At 43.7% G+C, this 27276-nt stretch overlaps 1 protein-coding gene across 1 annotated transcript in view; it reads left to right on the top strand.

Moving 5' to 3' along the window:
• The first annotated feature begins 1329 nt into the window (after positions 1 to 1329).
• Positions 1330 to 27276, top strand: part of rbfox3a (RNA binding fox-1 homolog 3a) — a 1755711-nt gene continuing 1729764 nt past the window's right edge. Inside the window, exon 1 of the mRNA XM_034190050.1 lies at positions 1330 to 1501. The gene's annotated coding sequence lies outside the window, so the exon portion shown is untranslated. The remainder of the gene's footprint in view (positions 1502 to 27276) is intronic.

Raw genomic sequence — 27276 nt, forward strand, 5'->3', positions numbered from 1 at the left:
ACGTCGCGCAGCGCTCTCAGGCAGCGTCATCAGACTGTTCAAGCTGAAAACCTCCACATTTCAGGCTCTATTGATCCAGGACGTCGTGAGAGAACAGAGAAGTTTCAGAAGAAGTCGGTTTCAGCATTTTATCCGGATATTCCACTGTTAAAGGAGATTTTTTTAATGAAAGACGTGCGGGCGGATTGCAACATCGGCTCGCAGCCGCCGCGACGCTCCGCCACAGGAAAAACACCTCCGTTGGAAGCCTTAAGGACAAGTTGGAACATCTCCAGCTGATAAACAATTTCTCATATACTCACTCCACTGAAAGCCATCAAAAGCCAACTGGATTTTAACAAATGGTTACCGTCCGCACGTCTTTCATTAAAAAAATCTCCTTTAACAGTGGAATATCCGGATAAAATGCTGAAACCGACTTCTTCTGAAACTTCTCTGTTCTCTCACGACGTCCTGGATCAATAGAGCCTGAAATGTGGAGGTTTTAAGCTTGAAACAGGCTGATGACGCTGCCTGAGAGCGCTGTGCGACGTCTCGCACCGTGAAAAGTCCTTAAAGCGACAGAATCACCTCAAAATCTCTCATCAGCTGTTAAAATTTTCACTGAAAACCAGCTTAATTTTTCGAACCATGTCCACTTCGATGTGTCTCACAGGTTTAGAAAAAATTTTGATCAAACAAAGCGCCAGTCTCTCAGCAACTTCTCATACAAAGGAATTCCGACGAGGGGCTGGACGACTCCTCCCACAAGGAGTGCTCACAGGCGAATGATGTCACCGACAGGCGTGGAAAAACTCACGCATGCGCACGAGGGTTCAAGCATGTCTGACGTAAAAACATATGAATGAAATCCATATAGTTTTTGAAAAAAATAAAAAGGACCTATACTTTATGGACAGCCCTCGTATGCACGTGTCTGTGTGTGTGAGAGAGAGAGAGCCCCCCCCCCCCCCAGTACCTGTCATTCATGAGGAACCAAGGAGAAGCTTGAGCTTGAAGCTGTCATCGGCCCTCTGAATCCGTCTGCCTCACTCTATCACCCCCTCTGCCCCCTGCCCCCCTCCCTCTCTGTGTTGTGGATGCTGAGCGTGTGAGTCGTGAGCCGGTGAGTGAGCAGGCGTGTGCGCCATAGGAAACCCACTCTCCAGGCGTTTAAATCCAAGATGCTGGCAGACTGACTCGCGTGCAACCTGCCGCCCTGACACCGCCGAAACCGACGCTCCCCCTCTCCCAGACTGACAGGCCAATCGCAGGCCGCCGCTCAGCCTCCCTCCAACGCTCCACACCACTCACATCCTCTCTCTGTCTAACTCACTGCCTCCTCCTCCTCCTTTCTCCATTCTGGTTTTCATTCCTTTGCGTTCTATCTGTGCATCCCCTCCTCCACCTCCTCCTCCTCCTCACACCTTTTGGTCAGAAGAGGAAGCCCAACCCAGGGAGAGACACTGTGAGGATGAAACTCTGACACGTCGGCAGACCACAGGAAGCCAAGAGCACAACTGTGAGTACAGCAGCTCTTTCACCTCTCACTCAGGCTTCACGCCGTCACGCACACGAACGCTCACACGTGCTCAGAGCAGGGTCAGAACCAAAGCCCTCCTCACATCAGTGTCTTTGGGTTTGTGCAGTGTTGTGTGCATTGTTTGTGTGACTGCTGTTCGGACTCTCGTCTGTGTACAGATACATATCACCTCCAAAACAATCTGGCAAAACTCCGTACTCTGCCTCGGCGTTGGCTTGTCCCCTTTAGTGGAGTCAGATCCGTTTGTTTTTTTTTTTGAGGTGAAAACGCACTTTGGCATGATGTAAGGTCAACTGATTCATGTTTCACACGCTCCCGCTCATCTTATGAGCTTCTTTTGTGCACTTTAGGCTCTTTTGTTGGTGGTCCAAGCGTGCCGGATTACGGCAGGAGCATCCCTCGTCTTATCTCTCATCTTGACTGTATAAGCTGCTGTAAGCCAATGGACGCCTGCAGAGTGGAGGGAAAAAAATGTGGGCGTACCTTTTTCCTCACGAATCCTGAGCAGTTCCTGCACTGATTGTCTGGGGCTCAGCCGGAGGAGGTCTTCTTGCTGTTCTGATCTGCGCTGTTGCACCACAGTGTTTTTTGATTATGTTCCCGGTCCATCTCTGGCCGAGGCGATTTCCTATTTCCTTCTCCCATTTTGGGAGCGGGTAGTATAATATGATAGCGTCTCACGCGCGGGGAAGTGCCGACAGTGGATCTGTGCAGAGGACACAGATTGCATTTCCCCGCGGAGAACGCTCGCGCTGTACTAAAAGGCACTCGAGGGCTGCTCGCCGCTTGTCATCAGCTCTGCTCGTAATGCAGGTGAGGGGAGAAAGTAGATGTGGTGCTTACGGCTGTTCTCTCATTTAAAGTGCTGCCGTTGGCCCTACTGCCACCGCCGCACCGCGGTGGCCTGCTGTAACGTAGCTTCAGTTACATCTGTCAGGCTGATACTATGTAGCCGCCACGTGGAAAAAGAAATGACACATGCTTCCGACAGTAAATGTGATTTCCTCTTGGACAATAAAGCGCCGGACTGACAACTACAGTGTTAACATGTTTATGGACACGGACCGCCTTCGCCTCACCATCTGTGCACACGTTTGTCAGTGTAATCACATTACACATCAGTTCAGTTTGCAGAATGTTTGTAGGTTCACTTTGTTACACTGCTAATAGATTTATCATTTACAGCGGCCATGCTTTACATTGTTGACCATGTAGGCTATGTTGTTTTTTTTTTTTGTTTTTTTTACCACAAAAGAGGTATTGATGGTAAACTGGGGGAAATTGGAAGTGACATTCCAGTGGCTCAGAGGCCCAATGAGCCTCTGGTCGCCAATGTGCCAGAAGTAAATGAAAAGCCCAAGACTTATTTCCTCCACTGGTTGGCCTTCACAAAGATATGGAACCCTTGTGGTTTAAAACAGATAGAATGCTAAATCAAGGTAAACCAGACAATTATCTCCCCTTTCCTGCTCCATATTTGCCCTCTTTCCAATGTAAGAATTATTGGAAAAGCTGCTTAATTCAGGAGACAAACTGATTTTGTGTCACCATCAAACTTATGTTCAAAGCATACGATTACAAAAGCTGCACTGCAAAAAGTAATTTAAGGCCTCACAATTAATATAGGTTTCATTTTGATTTGCCTCTGGCTTTCATAGGAATTTCATGCAATTTAAATGTGTAAAGTGTCTCTGACTTGGTCAGTTACTGCTTTCACATTTTCATTTTCATTTTGAGGGTCACGTTTGAGCAGCTCCTTGTTTCAGGAAGCATTTAGTTACTGAGGTTCCTGCAACTCTGTCATCTTTCCACTTATTTAACCCTCATAGGGTTTTTGTATTTATCTTACACAGGGAGGCCTGCTGGGTCTGGTGGACCCATTGCATGTTGAGGCTTTTAATTCAACATAATCACACTTTTTTTGTTAAAATACTCAGCAGATGTTAACTTCACCCCAATTGCAACTAATATAAACACCACGTGTTGCATCTGTTCCTTTTATCTTTGTTAACTCCTTAACGCCTATTGTTGCATATATGCTACACTATTAGACTCAAACATGCAACATACCAAACTGACCAGTATGCCTGTTGTCACAAATTTGCAACATACCATTATTATTATTATAACATTATAACATAAAGTCATTACCAAAATACCAAAATTACTATTTATTTTTTGTGCAAAAGTGAAATGAATAATCTCAACATTATTTACCATCTACTTAAAGGCAAAAACACACACAAAACATTTTTTTATATACAGCTATATAAATTCAGGCGTTAAGGGGTTAAATCACATTTCTGAATAGAAATGCAACTCATTTTTGTTTATTTTTTTCATTAAAAGCTAAGAAAATAAGGAAATGCATCATGCAACAGGCATAACTGGAAAAGAATTAACAAATGTACAAATTAAGCAAGTTTTTACCAATGCTGTAGTGTATTATTTATTATTATATTTTATTCACTTTATACATGCTTCCCTTAGGCAGTATTATTAGAAAGCATTGCTTAAATTTTCATTGTTACGCAGATGATACCCAGCTTTATCTATCCATGAAGCCAGAGGACACACACCAATTAGTTAAACTGCAGGAATGTCTTACGGACATGAAGACATGGATGACCTCTAATTTCCTGCTTTTAAATTCAGATAAAACTGAAGTTATTGTTCTTGGCCCCACAAATCTTAGAAACATGGTGTCTAACCAGATCCTTACTCTGGATGGCATTACCCTGACCTCTAGTAATACTGTGAGAAATCCTGGAGTCATTTTTGATCAGGATATGTCATTCAATGCGCATATTAAACAAATATGTAGGACTGCTTTTTTACATTTGCGCAATATCTCTAAAATTAGAAAGGTCTTGTCTCAGAGTGATGCTGAAAAACTAATTCATGCATTTATTTCCTCTAGGCTGGACTATTGTAATTCATTATTATCAGGTTGTCCTAAACGTTCCCTGAAAAGCCTTCAGTTAATTCAAAATGCTGCAGCTAGAGTACTGACAGGGACTAGAAGGAGAGAGCATATTTCACCCATATTGGCCTCTCTTCATTGGCTTCCTGTTAATTCTAGAATAGAATTTAAAATTCTTCTTCTTACTTATAAGGTTTTGAATAATCAAGTCCCATCTTATCTTAGGGACCTCTTAGTACCATATCACCCCAACAGAGCGCTTCCCTCTCAGACTGCAGGCTTACTTGTAGTTCCTAGGGTTTTTGAGAGTAGAATGGGAGGCAGAGCCTTCAGCTTTCAGGCTCTTCTCCTGTGGAACCAGCTCCCAATTCGGATCAGAGAAACAGACACCCTCTCTACTTTTAAGATTAGGCTTAAAACTTTCCTTTTTGCTAAAGCTTATAGTTAGGGCTGGATCAGGTGACCCTGAACCATCCCTTAGTTATGCTGCTATAGACTTAGACTGCTGGGGGGTTCCCATGATGCACTGAGTGTTTCTTTCTCTTTTTTTGCTCTGTATGCACCACTCTGCATTTAATCATTAGTGATTGATCTCTGCTCTCTTCCACAGCATGTCTTTTTCCTGATTCTCTCCCCTCAGCCCCAAGCAGTCCCAGCAGAAGACTGCCCCTCCCTGAGCCTGGTTCTGCTGAAGGTTTCTTCCTGTTAAAAGGGAGTTTTTCCTTCCCACTGTCGCCAAGTGCTTGCTCACAGGGGGTCGTTTTTGACCGTTGGGGTTTTTCTGTAATTATTGTATGGCTTTTGCCTTGCAATATAAAGCGTCTTGGGGCAACTGTTGTTGTGATTTGGCGCTATAATTGATTTGATTTTATGAGGGGCAGAGTTCCACTGTGATAGACAGACAGACAGACAGACAGACAGACAGACAGACAGATAGACAGACAGATAGATAGATAGATAGATAGATAGATAGATAGATAGATAGATAGATAGATAGATAGATAGATAGATAGATAGATAGATAGATAGATAGATAGATAGATAGATAGATAGATAGATAGATAGATAGATAGATAGATAGATAGATAGATAGATAGATAGATAGATAGATAGATAGATAGATAGATACTTTATTCATCCCCTTAGGAGAAATTCATTCATACATACACAATTCATCCATTCAATAAAATACCAATAAATAAGCCAAATATAAAAACACATAAGAAGTAAAAATACGAGGGTAGGCTGAAAAGTTCTAAGGCTCACTATAATGCAGTTAATGTATTACTCTTTCATGGGGAGCCTTAGAACTTTTCAGTCTACCCTCTTAAATTAACAAGAGGTGTTAAATAGTCTCGTGGTGGCCGGGACAAATGATCTCCTATACCTCTCTGTCCTGCATCTCATGGAGAGGAGTCTGTCACTACGGTTGCTTTTCTGAGCTCCACAGTATCGTGCAGAGGATGAGATTTGTTGTTCATAATAGAGTTCATAATACACCTCATCCTGCTCTCCACCAGTTCACCCACAGAGACGCCTCCCTCCCCATCACTGACACACACTTCCTGACAAGGGCTGCTCCTGAGGCTCTTTCATGCTTTGGAGCTGGATGATGCTGATCCTCCTCTACAAACTCAGTGTTAGACTCTGAAATTTTAGAAATGTGATCCTCATATTCTGAAACTTGTTCATCTGCATCACCATCAAAACCCTCTGTCTCTTCCAATATCAACTGTAAGGCAGCCTGAACAGAGAATCACTTTGCCATCTTGATCAGTTGTGGTATGGAACCAGGCTGACAGCTGTTTATTGTGTCAGGTCCGCAACATTGGGGACAGATGGTGAAATGTGTGGGAATGTGGGTGCAGTTCCCGCACAATGTTGAATCCTTGTGCGGGAACAGTAGGGGCTCACACCATGGGTCCATTCACCTGCTGTGCTTTGCTCTACTCTGCTCCACTCCACCTACTCACTCACTCACTCACTGACAGGGCCAGTGAGCAGAAAGAGAAATGAGGGTTCACAGGGCCAACGATTTCCACACTTTCAATAGCCCTGGGTCCAGTGGACCTGAAGATCCTGTATGTATATAAATGTGAAGGAGGGTATACATGAGGAGCACTGAAAATGTTTTTTGATTTATGTTCCTCACAGAAAATGAGCCAATGCCAATGAATCATAGTTTGAAAAAAAAAAAAAAAAATTGTATAATTTTTCTTAAGCTAAAAAAATGAAGACAGGTCCCACAGACCTGAAGACCTTATAAGGGTTAAACGCTGCTTACAGGAAATATTAGCTTCATTCTGCATTTGTGACTCGGCAAGCTTGTGTCTGCATGTATTGATTAGATGTTTGGTAACCAGTGCTGATCATCAATATGGATCCTTAGGAGGCGGGGCTCAGATTCCTCTCACTCAAGGCTCAATTACACAATGTGCACGAAGTAATGTGGGGGAGAAGACCAGCTCCTGACAAGGTCACAGGGCACATGTCAGATTCCAATTTTATTTAAATATTTTCAGCCATTTCTGAATAGATAATTAAGTATATAGTCATCAAATCAATCACATAAAATATTCAGATTCTTGAATGAATTTACTGCTGTATGTATAGAAAAAGATATGTGTTGTTGGACGCTGGTGTTTGCACTTGTGTCATCAGAAGGTGCATTCGTGCACTGAGTGTACCTGTGGGTGATCTGCACCATCAGCCGGCTGCGGGTCGGCTCCATCGCTTTGGAAATGACACTAAATCAGGAGATATTTACTGACTTCTGTGTTCTCATAATATATGTGGAAGCAAAAACAACCAGCAGTTCTGGTTACTGGATGCTGGGATTTGGTAAATGTGGAGTGTGTGGTAGGTGCAAATACAGAACTATGACTGCAACTGAAAGATGCAGTAGGTTGGATTTAGGGGTTATTAGCAGAAACGTGGTGTAGCATTTATAACCATTTGTTCAGTCATTTATATTTACCTGCAACAATGAATTATTGTGTTTTCATTAGCCCAGAATGAGCCCAAATGATCAGCATGGCAACAGGGCCCCTCAGGAGGCCCCTCAGGAGGACACCATGCAACAGCTCCATGTTGATACAGGAGCCCAAAAAGCGGACATGCTTAGTCTGCAGTTTGCAATTTGTAGAGCAACCTGGAGAGTGAAAAAAGAGCACTCAGTGTTGCTTCCCTTTACACAGTCTACTGCTTGCTAATGCAGTATAACATGTATAATAATAATAATAATAATAATAATAATAATACATTTATTTATAAAGCACTTTAAATGAAAAAAAATCAACAAAGTGTTGAATATAGTTCCAGAACAAAATGAAACAGAGATCACCATATCACAGAGTAAACACAGTTAAAACCACAAAACAGTTATGTGGAAGAAAAATAAAGAAAAAAAGAGAAAAAATAGAATTATTGATAAACAATGTAAAGTAAATAGGTTTTAAGACCAGACTTAAATGAGTCAATGGAAGAATCCTCATTGTAGCATCATATGTTATTAGTTTTCACAAGAGAAGGCAAGAAAACATGAACATCCAACGTAAGGAAGCAAAAACATCAAGGGAAACAAAACTGTGATCAGGGATGGCAGAATCTGCAACATCACCACTAGATGATGCTACATCCTGCACACTGTAGCTTTAATGCTTTTAATATTATCACTCTGTATTCTATTCTGTACTCTGTATCACCCCCCCCCCCCCCCCCCCCCGATGCCGTAGTTTATGTTTTGTTTTGATATTCTTCATTCAAAGGCAGATGAAACCATTGAAAAAGATGTGAATACAACATGTCAGCAATGAAGGATGTGTGGAGAAAATATTAAGTGTGATTCTTCTGGCCAAAAGCCAAAACCCAGAACTGATGTGTTGAGCGCTCAGAAAGGGTCAGCTCTCCACCAAACCTTTGTGAGCACACTGGAAATTGTGCGGCAAAGTGCAGCTCACAAAATAGAGGATTATTACCATAAAACTCCATCTGGAAAATAAGTGAATTAACATGCAACACAACCATTAGTGTGAGCTCACAAAATGGATTCAGGACGAGGCGCGTGTTCAAAGAGCGCCATCCCCAAATTACATAATGACATTCAGACAGGTGAAAAACTGGAGGAAAGAAGAGCTCCGACCCTGTGACTCTGTGGGGGCTGACGCACCAACAAAGCTTTGGAGATTCTTTAAAGTAAAGAAGAAAACAGATAAAAAGTCATATAATTTCTGTTTGGCAATGATGACAAAATTACCTCTTCCATTAAAAGGGAGCCACAGCATCTGCACCCAGCCAGGAATGACATGGGTCTCATTTGGTCAAATCCCCACAAACACCAAGTGGCCGTTTTTTGGCTCAGTGTCATTTTAAACACACAGAATCATCTCTTGGACAGTAACAATTAATGTTTTTGTGGTTTGCTCATACAAGCTGTTCTGCCGTGATTGGCCCTGAGTTGTACTTTTTCGTACAATGTGTGAAGGGGCCCTACAATAGGTTCAACCACCAGATCAGCTTCACATTTTCATGGTCCAGATTTAACAAATCATACTTCCAAACACATGTTCCATGATCTGGTGTTTTGATGGTGGCAGACATGCATGTCCAACATGTCCGTCCAGTGTTTGTCATCAGTGTTCAGCTTATTCAACTGTTCTGAGAGAGAAGGCCATGATGTGTGACAGATGACATTTTCCTACCCATCACAGCCTTCAGTCAGCCCTCCTGCCCTTTAATGTGGCACTTCCATCCTGGAAGACGCCACTCACAACATATTTTTCCTGTAACTTGTCACCAGTGAAATATCCAATTGGTCCTCTTGCTTTGCCAGTATGCAGATATTTTGTATTTTATTTCACTTCCATATATGCACACATGTAATGTTTATCATTTTTAGTTGGAGGTTATAAATTTTTTGAATTATTATATCAGCTGCTGAACACGTCGTTTGAACTATGGACTTCTAATCACACCAAACATATATTGGTGAGTAAACGACCGTATTTTATGTCAGAAATGGGGTCCAGGTTGTTAAAAGCAGCATTTCTCCTTTAATTCAGGTTGTCTTATATACACATGTTTAATCTAACAGACAGCAGCTGGTTCAAGCTCTGTTGGATTATTAGTGCAGCAGATAACTAAAACAATCCTTCAAATGGTGATACAAGCATCAAATTCAGCACAAATACAGCTGGAGCTAAATTAATGGAGCAACTTTAACCTTTGACCCCTGTACAAACGGACACTGACCTTTGTCACCATTGTTGCTGCTTTTACCTCATAACTCCACAACAGTCAGTCACAGATTGTCCAAACTATACCTTTTTGGAATCTTTATGATCAGGCAAATAATGAGGTGTAATTTTCCATATGATTGGAGCATCTTTTAATTTTGACCTCTGTGTAATTCTTCAATTGACTCCTACCTGGCTGCCTCTTGAAAATTCAGTTTTTTCAAAAGAGTTCATGTCTATGGATTATTTTTGTCGAATTTGATGCTTGTGTCACCATTTACAGGATTCCACTCTAAATATTCTCTTATCTGCTGCACTATATATGAGATGTAAGATGCTGCTCCTCACTGTTTCTAAATTGCCCTCAAAAGTATTGGAACACTTGGTATTTCACACATTTTAAGTTGTTCATTCAATTTCAAATACTTTTTTTTTCCAAAATTATCTTCCTTAACTTAAACTGAAAGCAAATCTCTTCAACTTGATATAAATGAATTAAAAATCTAAAATCCAGCTTCCTGGTGAAGTGATGTAGAGGAGGATTTTCTTAAAAAGAAGACCTGAAAGTTCAGCTACAATTTGACAGAATGTACATTTGAGATGAAAGACTAGATTTGATGTTTTGGTGAAAGAAACTTTTGTATTTCTTCATAACTGATGTAAATAAAGTCCAAGACATATTCAGTGACTTGGAAATGTTCATGTTTCCATCCCTTGACTTCTCTGAAGAAAACTGGCAATAAAACTGATTATTATTTACAGGTTTTATCAAGTTTTAGAGATTTGCTTTCAGTTTGAGTTTGAGGAAGATAATTTTAGAATTTTCTATTCTTTTTTTATATTTCATGTGTTTAAAATGGCATGAATAAATTAAAATGTGTGAAATTCCAAGTGTTCCAATACTTTCCAATATATCATATTGATATGACAATATTGAGATACAATAATTTGGCCATATTGTACAGCCCTAAAAATAAATGGTAAATGGACTGCATTTATATTGTGCTTTTCCATCTATGTCAGATGATCAAAGCGCTTTACAAATAATGCCTCACATTCACCCCGATGTCAGGGTGCTGCCATACAATATACTCACTACACACCGGGAGCAACTAGGGGATTAAAGACCTTGCCCAGGAGCCCTTAGTGATTTTCCAGTCAGGGTGGGATTTGACCATCACCTCCCCTACTGTCAACTAGCTAAAAACTTAGAATATTAATTTACAGCTACATAAAAAAAAATGCTTAAAGTGGCAGGGTAAAGAGGGCTGTAATTAGGGGGTCAGCTGAAAAGCAAAAAAAGAAAAATGGATAAAAAGGTGGGGGTATGGGGGCAGAGCCCCTCCAGAAGCTGAAAGGAAAAATAAGGGAAATGCTTAAAAAGATGGGGGGTCGGGGGGGTGCTCCGCTCCCCAGAAGCTGAAAGGATTTTGCCATGCTAATGCTCCCCTAAAGCATTTACTCAAAATAAAGTCTGAAGGACCTAAATGACATGGTGACATGCTGATGAGCTTTGCTCATTCATGTCCATGACTTATGCATATTACAAGAATAAAGGCCAATAAAAAGAAAAATGTACACAACAACAATGCACTAAAATGCCAAATAAAAGCTGATGAAACAGAAAGTGGTGTGACTTATGCTACACCGGTGCTAAGGTATTATTTGATAAGATTTAAAACAATAATCTGCAAAAAGCATTAATAATGACTTACAAATTGGATAGTTAATGATTACCTCGTGTTGTTCTTGTTTTGTTTTGTTTTTTGTTTTTTTCTGTCTGTATTCTGAGACTGGCCGAGTCTGTGGAAGTCCACTACTGCAGACATTCTTTATTCAGTCCATTTTATTCGGAGGTTAATGGCGGTGTTGTGCCGGCTTTCAGCATTCAGTCACCATTTAATCAGCCTCTATCCCCAGCGTTAACCTTCATTACCTCTCTATGTCATTCTCTGCAGGGTCATGCAAAGTATCATCAAATATTTATGATATGAAGAACTGCCTTTAGGAAAGAAAAATAGACCAAATAAATCAGCTCTGCACGGTGCTCGATTAAAAAGTCCCTGCTGCTTAATAAATGGGTGAAAAAATGAAGGTGCTGTTTTGATTTGAGAGGGGCTCGCTGTTAGAGACGGAGCCGCTAAAGATGGCGATGTTTGACCGTAGTTGCTTTGACAATGGAAGGCTGCTGGCGTGCTGCTGGATCATTCTTCTGTAAATTTGCTGTGCGATTGTTCTGCTGAGAGCTAATGCAAGTCGGAGAGAAATCGCTGTTGTGGATTGCTCGAGCATCCGCGTTCCCAGGGGGAGACTCCTACATCGACAGATTCCGAATAGACAAAAACGCAGACACCCACATACGTGCGCGCACATATGTACACAGAGCTGTTTAGCACGGGAGCCGATTGAGGCAGGGCGCGGCGGTAATTATCTGTTTCTCAGCTGAGGTCTGGTGACAGTGATTAGAGTGAGGGGTATTTTTGGAGAGAGCCGCACACACAGCCTAATGAGGAAAACTGGCCTCTGTAGAGCTCTCCAGGCACACTTGATCTGCTCACACGAGTGTGTGTCTGTGTGTGGGTGTGGATGTGGATGTTGCTCCTCCAGGCTGGCTGCTGGGAGAAACCCAATCTTTGGTTCAGAAGGTGGCGACGGGAGCTGATGGAGGAGTCGAGACACTCCCACTGCTAAAAGATCTTTTGCATAATTGCGGTTTAATTGTGTCATATCCTGACAGCAAATTTTGCTTTTCCAGTCGAGGCTCGTTTGACTCACGTTGCTTAAAAATAATTTGAGGAGCAGGCCACGTGACACGTGAACCGGTCTGGATCCTGGGGAGTATGTTTGGGGGAAAGCAAGCTGCTTTCCTTGCAAGAGAATTATAAATGGCTGTGTCCAAACTTTAGCAGCTCGGAGCCAAAAATACTCGGCACAGTAGTGTGGAGTGGCGCTGGATCTCAAAACAAAGGGCTGCTTTTGCTCAGGCTGAGAAAGAAATGACTTTAATGAGGTTAGAGTTTTCAGTTTCTGAGTCAGAAAGCTTGCAGGGTTCAGGATGCTTTGACCTAAATGCTGTGATACGCTGCAGTGCTTCATATGTAAAACATTTCTTTATCTGAGCGCTGCAGAGTTCAAACGGAACTGAGCACGCAGACATTTGCAGCAGCAGGGAGCAGCCTGCATGGCTGGAAATAGTCATTTTCAGCAGAAGCACTGGTCCAGGACGGCAGCTCTCCAGTATCGTCGACTAAATCACATTTGTGAAAATGCCAATGTTGCTCTGCACCTGACTGATGGATTTCCGCCTGCACCGGTTTGGCTTTAGGCAAAGGCCTGCACGTCATTTTCCATGCCATTTTGTCCCAGAGTCGATTACTTTGCCCGTCCCTGAATTGAACCACACATTAACTTGCGAGCTGCCAATAAAAGTTAGAGAGCTGGACTTTCATCAGCGTAATGATATTTCGGGCTCGGTATTTGTTCGGCACAGTTCTCTGCGGCCCTTTCTGCTCAATTAAAGACGGCCCATATATAAATACATAGAAAATCAGCCCGTGTGCACTCAGATGGTTAAATGATGAGGTTTGAAATGGACTTTTAAAGCAGCCCAACGCTCCACACCTTCCAGGTTTGAATAAGGGGAACTGTTCATTTGTAGCTGTGAAATTTTCCTTTAACGTTATTGATGTAGATTAACTTTTGAAAAGGTAAGTAAGTGAAATGTGAAATCATTCATCAAGAGTCAGCCATGTAAGAAATGTGATTTTCGCAGGCGGAAAGCCCTCGTAGACCATTACCCCAAACAGAGGAAGTCGATTAAGGGCGGGGCTCCCTCTGCCTCTCTTGCTCTCTCTGCCCAAAAGTATGAAAAGCCCATTTCCAACTAAATTGCCAGGCAGAGTGCAGAAAATAAATTTCAGCTGGTGTCAGTCCTATGTACTGGCGGTTTGGAACTTGTGTTCTCTTCCCTCGCCGACCGCTTTGGCTTTTTTTAGCGGGAGCTGTCATTTCCCATAAATCCAGAGGAGGAGGCGTCCGTCAGAGCTGCCAGCTCCCCTGCGTAGCGCACCTGTAACAGGGGAGCAAAGTGACAGCTTTGTTGGGACGGTCCCATCAAACAGACGCACACGTCCACAGACAGACCGACAAAGAGTCTTTGAGACCTTTTGCTGGGATCAGTGTGACTGAGGCTCTGCTGTGAGAAGCACCATTAATGGGTTTTTGGGCTTAAAAGTCGCAGGTGATTTGAATGATGGTTTTGCTTTAAATGGCACTGTCACCGTAAAAAACAAAACAAAACTGTTTCTCTCTCGTTGGGGCTTCGGCATCACGGTGAAAGTGTCAGCTTCGAATAAATGACTGCGGCCAAGTGCTGACGAGGCACAAGAGGTCTTGACATCTGTCAATTGTGATCTGGCTCAGACTAATTGTTTTATTATTATATTTATAAATGTCACTTAAAAATGATTGTGAGGTGAGAAGAGAATGAAAGTCATTTTTTTCATATTTATCTGATTCAGCTGTCAGCACACATGCTCCATCATCTGCGCTCCAGGAAATTAGAAAGGAGAAACGTTTGACAGCACAATTTCACAAAACACTGCCACGCCATCATTCCATTTTCTCTGAGCCATTTTTTTCATTTATTTATTTCATTATTGTCTTTTAAAAAACAAACAGAGCGATAACAACGGCTCCTTTCCTGGGAATTTATCCCCGCCGAGGGGGCACGCTCAGCTCTGACCTTTCAGAGCCTAAACGTGGGCTGATGGAACCAGCAGTGTCATCGAATGCAAAAGTTTAGAAAATAGTAGAACTTTGTTTGATGGACTTGATGGTGCTTTGATGACCCCAATGAGTTTGGGCTTCTTGGATGGATTGGCTTTGCCCTTGGCATCTTAGGTCCAAGCTGCTCCGCTCCAGTGAGTGTGGACTAAAGCACCAAGTCACCATCTACTGTGAGGTGGGGGTGACGGCAGCCGTTATACATCACCAGTGTCAGTAGCTGAAGGGTGCTTATCTCTCAGGTATCGATTGGTGGACCGTGCAGGGGGTGCCAAAGCAGTACAGCCAATCAATGGAGGCATTTCATTCTCCTTGAATGGATGCTTTTTGATCTTTACCACTGACTAGTTGGACATTCTGGGACGGCGGGTGGGTGTGGGGGGTGGTCCTTCTGTTCCATTCTCTTATGAAACGGTGTGGGCGGAAAGTGATGAACACTGTGGTGTTGGCAGCCTGCTGAGTTTCTCACGGATGTGCCTGGCATATGTGCGAGAATCCTGTTGTGTTGCCCCCCTCGCTGCCAAGAACCTACAGATCTCACTTAGTTTGATTCTAATGTTCTCTCAAATTTCAATACATGAAATTCCATCATGGAGACACAGAGAGTGAAAGCTCTTCCACACACAAAGATTCCCTGGATTATCTGCAGTGTCTCATCGTCTGAAATCCATGTGTAATCTGTACAAAACCTGAGAGGCCTTTGTATTCTGCAAGCTTCTCAGAGATTTTATATAATGACTTTACTTCGAGCTGATACTGAAGCCACATTAGTTATAAAATGTATAAGGTGATTTGTGTCTTACGACTTTTCATCACATCTGTGTGTCTGTGACACTGCGGCGGTCAGATTGATCACAGATATATGAACAAATAAAGTGGGTCGTCTCTGAGTTGAAAGTGTGTGTGTGTTTTTTTTTAAACAATCAACTGCCTGTTCCACAAGGACATCAGTAACTGTTTAAACATCAACACCGTAACCTCAACATAAGCAGTTTTTAGAAGAGTGGAACACATGGAACAATGTGCAGGATACAAAGTAAAGATAGACCTGGATTACACAGTAAGGGGTCTTAGTTTCAGGATGAGGAGATGGGCAACCAATATCTAGGCTTGGATTTAATTCCCAGTCACAAGACACTGCATCAGCATCATCTCAGTCCACCCAACTGTAAAGGGGTACCTGCCTTGGCTCTAGTAACCTGTGATGGACTGGCGTCCCTTACAGGGGAACTGTAGACTCTCCTCCACTTCACCTTACAGAATCCAGGGATCAGCACCGGCACCAATGAACCTCAGGACCGACACAGGATTTACTTCATCTGTGGAAGTCGGTCTTAAAATCAGTCAGGCACTAGTTCTAGTGCTCAGCCTTTATACACTCAACAAAAATATAAACGCAACACTTTTGGTTTTGCTCCCATTTTGTATGAGATGAACTCAAAGATCTAAAACCTTTTCCACATACAAAATATCACCATTTCCCTCAAATATTGTTCACAAACCAGTCGAAATCTGTGATAGTGAGCACTTCTCCTTTGCTGAGATAATCCATCCCACCTCACAGGTGTGCCATATCAAGATGCTGATTAGACACCATGAGTAGTGCACAGGTGTGCCTTAGACTGCCCACAATAAAAGCTACTCTGAAAGGTGCAGTTTTGTTTTATTGGGGGGGATACCAGTCAGTATCTGGTGTGACCACCATTTGCCTCATGCAGTGCAACACATCTCCTTCGCATAGAGTTGATCAGGTTGTCAATTGTGGCCTGTGGAATGTTGGTCCACTCCTCTTCAATGGCTGTGCGAAGTTGCTGGATATTGGCAGGAACTGGTACACGCTGTCATATATGATGGTCCAGAGCATCCCAAACATGCTCAATGGGTGACATGTCCGGTGAGTATGCCGGCCATGCAAGAACTGGGACATTTTCAGCTTCCAAGAATTGTGTACAGATCCTTGCAACATGGGGTCGTGCATTATCCTGCTGCAACATGAGGTGATGTTCTTGGATGTATGGCACAACAATGGGCCTCAGGATCTCGTCATGGTATCTCTGTGCATTCAAAATGCCATCAATAAAATGCACCTGTGTTCTTCGTCCATAACAGATGCCTGCCCATACCATAACCCCACCGCCACCATGGGCCACTCGATCCACAACATTGACATCAGAAAACAGCTCACCCACACAACGCCACACACGCTGTCTGTCATCTGCCCTGAACAGTGTGAATCGGGATTCATCCGTGAAGAGAACACCTCTCCAACATGCCAAACGCCAGCGAATGTGAGCATTTGCCCACTCAAGTCGGTTACGACAACGAACTGGAGTCAGGTCGAGACCCTGATGAGGACGACGAGCATGCAGATGAGCTTCCCTGAGACGGTTTCTGACAGTTTGTGCAGAAATTCTTTGGTTATGCAAACCGATTGTTTCAGCAGCTGTCCGAGTGGCTGGTCTCAGACAATCTTGGAGGTGAACATGCTGGATATGGAGGTCCTGGGCTGGTGTGGTTACACGTGGTCTGCGGTTGTGAGGCTGGTTGGATGTACTGCCAAATTCTCTGAAACGCCTTTGGAGACGGCGTATGGTAGAGAAATGAACATTCAATACACGAGCAACAGCTCTGGTTGACATTCCTGCTGTCAGCATGCCAATTGCATGCTCCCTCAAATCTTGCGACATCTGTGGCATTGTGCTGTGTGATAAAACTGCACCAGAGTGGCCTTTTATTGTGGGCAGTCTACGGCACACCTGTGCACTAATCATGGTGTCTAATCAGCATCTTGATATGGCACACCTGTGAGGTGGGATGGATCATCTCAGCAAAGGAGAAGTGCTCACTATCACAGATTTAGACTGGTTTGTGAACAATATTCGAGGGAAATGGTGATATTGTGTATGTGGAAAAAGTTTTAGATCTTTGAGTTCATCTCATACAAAATGGGAACAAAACCAAAAGTGTTGCGTTTATATTTTTGTTGAGTGTAGTTAATGCAGACACACGCTGGCAAATGAACACACCACACATGGCAGGAATATCTGATAAGATTATCTTTAGCGTCATCACGATTGTCGGGGCATCCTTAAGATTGTCAGAAGGGGACGATCAGGCCCAATATCAGCCTAATTATCTTGCGGTGTGAACCAGGCTTAAGTGAACAAAATACTAACGGTGAAAACAATCAGTGACTATATTAGATAACCAACTAAACTAGAATGACACTCAAGACATTGCTAAAGTATAAAAGATAAAAAGATAGCAAAGCAACCTATAGACTCAACAGCATAACTAAAGAACAGAAATCAAAACCCGAGGCAACACTAATATGCACAGAAAAAAGGAATGATACAACTACTGACTACACAACGATAAGCAGAAAATAGAACCAGTAACAAAAGCATAACACAATGGAAAAAAAAGACTGTATTGAAACTATACACATGACTAAAGTAAGATAACCAGAGACCAAAAGATAAACTGAAAACAAAACTAACAACTGCAATATCACACAGTGGAAAGGGGAAAAATGATAACCGAGACCAAACGGGGCTGAAACCTGACACAGTGATTATGAACAACAAATGGTACTGCAGCTGAAGAGGAGGAATGTGTGCTGCCACTTGATGTGGACCATGTCCTGCTCATTCTGGGCAGTGACTGGTGAGCTTTGTGTTGCATTTATGACAGCTTGTTACGAGTCCTTTTTTTAGCTCAGGTGTCACCAGAAATACTCATGATTCAGCAGGATGCTGTCACAAAGCCACCATAATGCACCAATACATTGCAATGACATGACATGATATGTCAAGACAGTGCATGATTTTTGAACATTTCACAAAATGTTCTCAAGAAGGTGTCTCTGAGGGACAGTCATTGGTCTACTAACCTGTAGAATAGGGCTTGATTCCAGGTCTGTGCTTCATGTAACCTGTTTGAGACTTTGGGCAAGGGACTACATCTGCATTGTTCCAGTCCACCCAGCTGCAAATGTTTACTGGCCTTGACTGGGGCAGTAACTTTGAATGGATCCACATTTGATCCAGAAGGAGCTTGAGATGCTCATCTGCTTTATACACTGTTGTCCAGCAATAAACGCTAGCCCATTCAGACTTAGGGCACGTACATGACTTGCTTCTTCAAAAATTGTCAAGGGTTATCATGGGTCCTAGCTCTTGACATTGCACCACACTGCACCATGCCTGACATGAGTGAGACAACAACAGGACTTGACAAGTTTATGTTTGGCGGGGAATGTTGTACATTGCGAAGGACCCACATAAATAAATGAACAGAACTTTTTCAGAGCTGGTTTCAAAGAGGTTGCTGAAGCAAAATAAACAATGCTTTACACACTCAGCACCAGATTATCAAAAAGATTGTTTAGTAGGTACAAAATCGGTGCTGGGATCAGAGACCTGCATGTGTGTGTCTGTGTGTAGTAGGGTTGAGCCGGATACTCCTTTCAGATGAGTATCCATATGGATAAAGCATTTTTGACTAGTATGAGCATGATACGAGTAAAACTCATCAATATCCGTCCCTCCCTACACAGACACGTCTCTGCAGCCAGACCTGCGCCCCACTCTCACACACACACAGACATGGACTGAGCTCTCTGTGCTGCTCCGTCACACGGCACTTACGTTGACTTTCTCAGACATCGCTTAACCGTCATCCAGCTTCATTCACGTAGCTTGCGCTTCGTCAGATTTTTCGAACTGTTGAAAAATGTGAACGAATCCTGACGACATCCTCAATTCATCTGTATTCAGTTTTGCTTTCTGCTTTCTCAAGTTCACACAGATCATTAAAAAATAAACACTCTTACAGACCACTTACACACAGACACACATATAGCCGAACACACAAAGTAGCCCATATTAATATGTTTATTGTATATGGCTGCATACAGTAACTGACACTTTCTCACTGCATAAAATTTTTGGTTAAACCACACCCACTTCCGGTTTAAGCCCCACCCACCCCGAGTACAGATACGGATACAGATAATTTAGATGGTTGAACAGATACAAATACAGATAGTGGTGTACCCACTCATCCCTAGTGTGTCGTCCCTTTTTCTTGGTCATCAGGCACCAGTGTAGACGAATGCTGACTGAAGACTTTAGTCTGAGGCCTGTGAAGATCCCAGCACACGGGTTTACTCTGTTATAGTGAATTAATGATGGGTTCCAACTACCTACTTTTCCACTTTAGCACATCCTTGTTGCCTCTTTTCCAAATCTGTGTTTTGTGACATATTCACTCACAGTCACTGCTGAATCCCTCGTGTTGTTGAACAGCTTCATCAGTGCCCTGCAATCATTTCATATTGTGACTGTTTTCTGGGATGCAGTGAAGTAATCTGAAGAAAATCACACAAGAGTAGTCAATAAACAATGATGTTCTCTGTAAGGAACTTCAGGCTCATACCATTTAATATGCTGTCTTTCAGGTTTTGTAGTCACAAACTACTCTGTGTCAAAGTGTACAGATGACTCATATTGAATTCATGAGCCAATCAGGCTTGAAAATGGCATGCCAGTCTGAGATTCGCTTGGAAAATGAACAAAGATTGTTGTGCGGCTCTATTTATGGTTCTGCTAAATCCAGACAGATCGCTGTTTGCATGTCTTTTCTTACTGGCCTCCTTGACCTTTGTGGAAGGTTTGGCAGGGAGGACAGGAGATGATGAGAGCTCAAAAGGAGGCTTTTCCACCCCCACCCTGCCCTTGCCAAAACACACAAGCAGCACTTTGTATGGCCGTTGGCTTTTGATCTCCATTACCATGATGAATCCCACAATGTTGTGATTTCCGACTTGACAGATGCATGATATTGTAGCACAGTTCTTCTTTCATGGATCACAATCATGTAGAACTAAGAAAGGTTAACAGACAAAGACAGGAACAAAAATATGACACCAGCTCTGCAAATTGACAGTTTGTATAAATTGTGGAGTTTTTGGACCAGGGCTTGTGCAGTGGTGCAGAGGGTAGGAATGGTTTTCTGTCTGGATGTGAAGTCTGACAGACTGATGTTGTATGAACTGATTTTCTATGGGCTCCAGACAAAAACCACATTTACTTTCTTAACACTGACTGTGAGCAGGTGAATAAAGGCGTTGTGTCAACACATCCTCTTCATCACTACACAGACTGGCATCACTACTTTCACAAACAAGGTCTTCTGGAGTTGATGTGACTGTACACATGGAGGGCTTTGGTATTGTCAGTGTGGAAGAACAGGAAGGAATCTTTCATCAAAGGGAGTTGAGTACGTCAGTGCATCCAAAAAGTATTCACAGCACTTCACTTTTCCCACATTTTGTTATGTTACAGCCTTATTCCAGAATGGAGTAAATTTGCTTTTTTCCTCAATATTCTACATACAACACCCCACAATGACAATGTGAAAAAGTTTATTTGAGATTTTAGGAAATTTATTAAAAATAAAAAAGAAACCACATGTGCATCAGTATCCACAGTCTTTGCCATGAAGCTCTAAATTGAGATCAGGTGCCTCCTGTTTCCACTGATCATCCTTGAGATGTTTCTACAGCTTATTTGTAGTCCACCTGGGGTAAATTCAGTTGACTGAACACAATGGAAAGACACACACCTGTCTAAGGTCCCACAGTTGACATCCAGAGCACAAACCAAGCATGAAGTCAAAGGAATTGTCTGTAGACCTCTGAGACAGAATTGTCTGGAGGCACAAATCTGGGGAAGGGCACAGAAACATTTCTGCTGCTTTGAAGGTCCCAATAAGCACAGTAGCCTCCATCATCTGTAAATGGAAGAAGTTCAGATCCACCAGGACTCTTCCTAGAGCTGGTCACCCGTCTAAACTGAGCGATCAGAGGAGAAGGACCTTAGTCAAGAACACGATGGTCACTCTGTCAGAGCTCCAGCATTCCTCTGTGGAGAGAGGAGAACCTTCAAGAAGGATAATCATCTATGCAGCAATCCACCAATCAGGCCTGTATGGTAGAGTGTCCAGACGGAAGCCACTCCTTAGTAAAAGGCACATGGCAGCCCACCTGGAGTTTGACAAAAGGCACCTGAAGGACTCTCAGATCATGAGAAAGAAAATTCTCTGGTCTGATGAGACAAAGATTGAACTCTTTGACATCATATTTGGAGGAAACCAGACACCACCCCTACAGTGAAGCATGGTGGTGGCAGCATCATGCTGTGGGGATGTTTTTCAGCAGCAGGACCTGGGAGACTAATCAGGATTGACAGAAAGATGAATGCAGCAATGTAAAGAGACATCCTGGATGAAAACCTGCTCCAGAGTGCTCTTGACCTCAGACTGGGGTGATGGTTCATCTTTCAGCAGGACAATGACCCTAAGCACACAGCCAAGATATCAAAGGAGTGGGTTCAAGACAAAAAAAAAATCATGTTGTCATTATGGGGTGTTGTGAATAGAATTTTGAGGAGAAAAATAATAATTAATTCCATTTTGGAAAAAGGCTGTAACATAACAAAATGTGGAAATAGTGAAGTGCTGTGAATACTCTCTGCATGCACTGCGTTCAGTTAAAAGACTTAAAGTGTAGATTTTTTTTTTTTTCATTTTTTACCATTCAAGCTCAGTGCATGAGGAGCTAGGTTACCAATCTGTAGACTTGGGTTTGAATCCCGCTCATACTATCTGTCTATGTCCTTGAAAAAAGACACAATCTCCCTCATCTCAATCCAGCCAGCTGTAAAAGGGAACCAGACTTGGATGGGGAAGTAACCTGTGACGGACTGGGGTCCCGTCCAGCGGGAGTCATAGACTCTTCACACTACAGGCTCCAGAGATAAGTGCCGGTACCAATGGCCCTTTATAGAACTTACTTCTTCCACTTGAGTAAAAAAAAAAAGATTTTCTTCAGGACCACAGTCCCAGTTTGTTTGTGTGTAGGATTTTCATCAATGTGGATTAAAATCTAATAACAACATGCCATGACACACTGTGGCAAGGCCATAGATCCATGTTTGCTCATCCTGATCTGCAGGATCTAACTTGGACATTAGATCTAACTGGACATTTTCCATTTGTACCCGAACTAATGGACACAGCCACAGGCGTTCAAAGATCCCACTGGCAAGAACTCAGAATACAATGTTGACATATTTGACCTGAAGGTTTTTCTGTTTTTCAGCTGTTTAACACAATATCCACACATCTGCTTTGTCAGGTGTCCATGTAGACATCAGTTATATTGACAGCATTTTGACTCAGTTTTCAAAATGGGTCAGTGAGAACATGAACATTTTACCACAGCTTTATTGGATATATTATTCCACATTACAGATTTGAATTTAGGACTTCTCACAGTTCATCAAATGCAGTGTGAAATTCACACATGCTGCAAATTTTCACAGTGGACACCATGGAGGCGACCCAAAATAAATATTTCAACACCATTTTTAGAAGAGGAACTCAACCCTTTTATTTCCTGTTAATTAAGTAACTGTTTTAATGTTAGTTTATTGTCTTAATGTATTTATAAATGGTTTAGATTCTTGTTATCATATACACATTATTATCCATCCATCCATCCATCCATCCATTTTCTTCCACTATATCCGGAGTTGGGTCACGAGGGCAGCAGCTCAAGCAAAGCCGCCCAGACCTCCCGATCCACACACACCTCCCCCAGCTCCTCTGGGGGAACCCCGAGGCGTTCCCAAGCCAACCGAGAGACGTAGTCCGTCCAGCGTGTCCTGGGTCTTCCCTGGGGCCTCCTCCCGATGGGAAGTGCCCGGAACACCTCTCCAACGAGGCATCCAGGGGGCATCCGGAAAAGATGCCCGAGCCACCTCAACTGGCACCTTTCGACATGGAGGAGCAGCAGCTCCAACACATTATTATTATTATTATTATTATTACTTCTATTTTGTTAATTTGATTTTTAAATGAACCACAATGGAAATAAGTGTTTTCATGTGTTTTTGAACATGATAGCAAAAATTCTTGTAGGTATAAAATTAAACAAAGGTTCACAGTGTGTAAAAGGTTCATTTTCTGTTAAGTATACCTTTTTCACACAGACGTTATCCCCTATTACTTTGTGGAATTGTACAGGAATGGACTTTATAGGGTACAAATGTGTCTCCCCAGGTGGACCTTTGGGCACAAAAATGATGCACCTCTCTGTGCACCTAGTGCAAAGAATCGTACAGCACAAATCAAGTGTCATTTGTTGATGTCCTGGTGTTCACACCCAGTGCCACATGGGCATCTTGGATGGACAATAAGATGTGGTCAGGTGTGTTCCCCCTCTGCTGATATCACTGCAGTGGGCACTGCAAAGGGCACCAGGGATCTGAAAGAAACCATTCATATTTAGACACACACACACACATACACCCACACACACTGTACACAGCACCCGCATCATACCTCATACCCATCGAGTGTATTCAAGTACCATCTCCATCACCCGGATCAATCTCTCAATATTCCTGAATTGCTCTGGATGTCCCCCTCATATAGACGCGGGAATGACCGTACTGACACTTCTCCAATCAATAGCAGATGCTATCACGGCTCATCAGCACTGAAGTGTTTTTAATAGAGGTCAGGCCATGGAAGATCTCATTTATTTTAATTTGTAAATTGTGGCACAACAAAATTCTAATCATGGTTCCTTGCGATCAGATATGCAGACTTCAGAGTGGCTCTCCTGCTCCAGCTGCACACTCTGGCTCATTTGCATTCTGACTCTGAGTCCACGCCGGAACAAGTCGCTACACATGATGTATATCAAATATCACAAATCAACCAGTGTTTCCTCAATTACCGTGACTGAGATTTGGTTTCTTTCTGTGTCATTCCAACATTTCATTTGAATGGAGGAGAAAAGTAAATTCCATCCAAAATAATGGAGAAACACTGCTGAAAATTCCATCCGCATGTACACGTTTTATTTTCCATAACTCAAATTCCAAGATATCCCAACAAATGTAAACATTCCTTTGAATTTTAGCTAAAATAAATAAAGAGCCAAAGCATACATACAATTACATACACTTAAAGTACACTCAACAAAAATATAAATGCAACACTTTTGGTTTTGCTCCCATTTTGTATGAGATGAACTCAAAGATCTAAAACTTTTTCCACATACACGATATCACCATTTCCCTCAAATATTGTTCACAAACCAGTCTAAATCTGTGATAGTGAGCACTTCTCCTTTGCTGAGATAATCCATCCCACCTCACAGGTGTGCCATACCAAGATGCCTCATGCAGTGCAACACATCTCCTTCGCATAGAGTTGATCAGGTTGTCAATTGTGGCCTGTGGAATGTTGGTCCACTCCTCTTCAATGGCTGTGTGAAGTTGCTGGATATTGGCAGGAACTGGTACACGCTGTCATATACGCCGGTCCAGAGCATTCCAAACATGCTCAATGGGTGACATGTCCGGTGAGTATGCCGGCCATGCAAGAACTGGGACATTTTCAGCTTCCAAGAATTGTGTACAGATCCTTGCAACATGGGGCCGTGCATTATCCTGCTGCAACATGAGGTGATGTTCTTGGATGTATGGCACAACAATGGGCCTCGGGATCTCGTCACGGTATCTCTGTGCATTGAAAATGCCATCAATAAAATGCACCTGTGTTCTTCGTCCATAACAGACACCTGCCCATACCATAACCCCACCACCACCATGGGCCACTCGATCCACAACATTGACATCAGAAAACCGCTCACCCCCACGACGCCACACACGCTGTCTGCCATCTGCCCTGGACAGTGTGAACCGGGATTCATCCGTGAAGAGAACACCTCTCCAGCGTGCCAAACACCAGCTAATGTGAGCATTTGCCCACTCAAGTCGGTTACGACGACGAACTGGAGTCAGGTGGAGACCCCGATGAGGATGACGAGCATGCAGATGAGCTTCCCTGAGACGGTTTCTGACAGTTTGTGCAGAAATTCTTTGGTTATGCAAACCGATTGTTTCAGCAGCTGTCCGAGTGGCTGGTCTCAGACGATCTTGGAGGTGGACATGCTGGATATGGAGGTCCTGGGCTGGTGTGGTTACACGTGGTCTGCGGTTGTGAGGCTGGTTGGATGTACTGCCAAATTCTCTGAAATGCCTTTGGAGACGGCTTATGGTAGAGAAATGAACATTCAATACACGAGCAACAGCTCTGGTTGACATTCTGTTGTGAAAGTGTAGTGACACGGACCCACAACAGGGGGCGTAAATGAACGGACAATGAAAGAGTCAAATATGAACACTTTACTGTTGTGAAAAGCACAACCAAACACAGCAGATTACAGAATGTGTACAATAGTCAATTAACAAAGGTGACGTGTGGGCAGGCTCGAGGATAGAGGACATCTGTCCTGAGAAGAACCGTAACCACATGATTTCCTCCGCCACCGAACCTGGAGAATACTGGAGCTGCCAAGTCCCGAAAACCCCAGGTGGCCACCGTCTCCGCGTGTTGGATCTGGTACTGCTGGCGAGGAGCAGAGACAATCAGATGTGGGTGTATGAACACCCAGTAACAACAATGGTGGAACTCCACCTCCACCTCTCATTCAGAAAGCTGGCACATGCAATAGTATGTGTACTTATCAAAGGTTTGGAGTGAAGACGTCAGTCCAAACCCAGCCTCCAGCTGCAAGCCCTCACAAAACCTACTGCAAAAATAGCACAAGCAAACACTGTCTGTGGTAGACAAAACACTGGCTGAGAACAAATTACCTCCTAAGGTAGACGATATCTCGGCAGCGAGGTGGAGATGAAGTCCGGCCTTTATGGAGTGGCAAGATGAAGTGCAGATGAGTGACAGCTGTTGTGAGATAATGAGTGACAACTGTCACTCTCGGCTGTGTCCATGGTGATTGCGCCCTCTCGTGCCTGAAGCCCGCACTCCAGGCAGGGCGCCACCTGGTGGTGGTGGGCCAGCAGTACCTCCTCTTCTGGCGGCCCACACAACAGGACCCCCCCCTCAACGGGCGCCTCCTGGTGCCCGACCAGGCTTGTCCGGGTGGCGGCGGTAGAAATCGGCCAGGAGGGCTGGGTCCAGGATGAAGCTCCTCTTCACCCAGGAACGTTCCTCGGGTCCATACCCCTCCCAGTCCACCAAATACTGGAACCCCCGGCCCATTCAACGGACGTCCAGGAGCTGGCGCACTGTCCAAGCCGGCTCCCCGTCGATGATCCGGGCAGGAGGCGACGCCGGTCCGGGAGCACAGAGGGATGAGGTGTGGTGTGGTTTGATTCTAGACACATGAAACACGGGATGGATCCGCAGTGAAGCTGGGAGTTGGAGCTTCACTGCTGTAGAACTGAGGATCTTGAGGATCTTGTAGGGCCCTATGTATCTGTCCTTGAGCTTTGGTGAGTCCAACTGGAGGGGGATGTCCTTCGTGGATAACCACACCTCCTGCCCGGGCTGATAAGCACGGGCCGGGGATTGCCGACGGTCTGCATGGGTCTTCGCCCTCGTCCGGGCCTTCAACAAGGCAGAACGGGCGGTGCGCCACACCCGACGGCACCTCCGCAGGTGGGCCTGGACCGAGGGCACACCGACCTCCACCACAGGAAACAATGGGGGCTGATACCCCAGACACACCTCAAACGGGGAGAGGCCGGTGGCAGAGGACACCTGGCTGTTATGCGCATACTCGATCCAGGCCAGATGTTCACTCCAGGCCGTCGGGTGTGCAGATGTCACACAGCGCAGGGCTTGCTCCAATTCTTGGTTGGCCCGTTCTGCCTGTCCGTTGGTCTGTGGGTGATACCCGGACGAGAGGCTCACAGTGGCCCCCAGTTCCC

Source organism: Thalassophryne amazonica, chromosome 16, assembly GCF_902500255.1.
Source record: "Thalassophryne amazonica chromosome 16, fThaAma1.1, whole genome shotgun sequence".
Lineage (NCBI taxonomy): Eukaryota > Metazoa > Chordata > Actinopteri > Batrachoidiformes > Batrachoididae > Thalassophryne > Thalassophryne amazonica.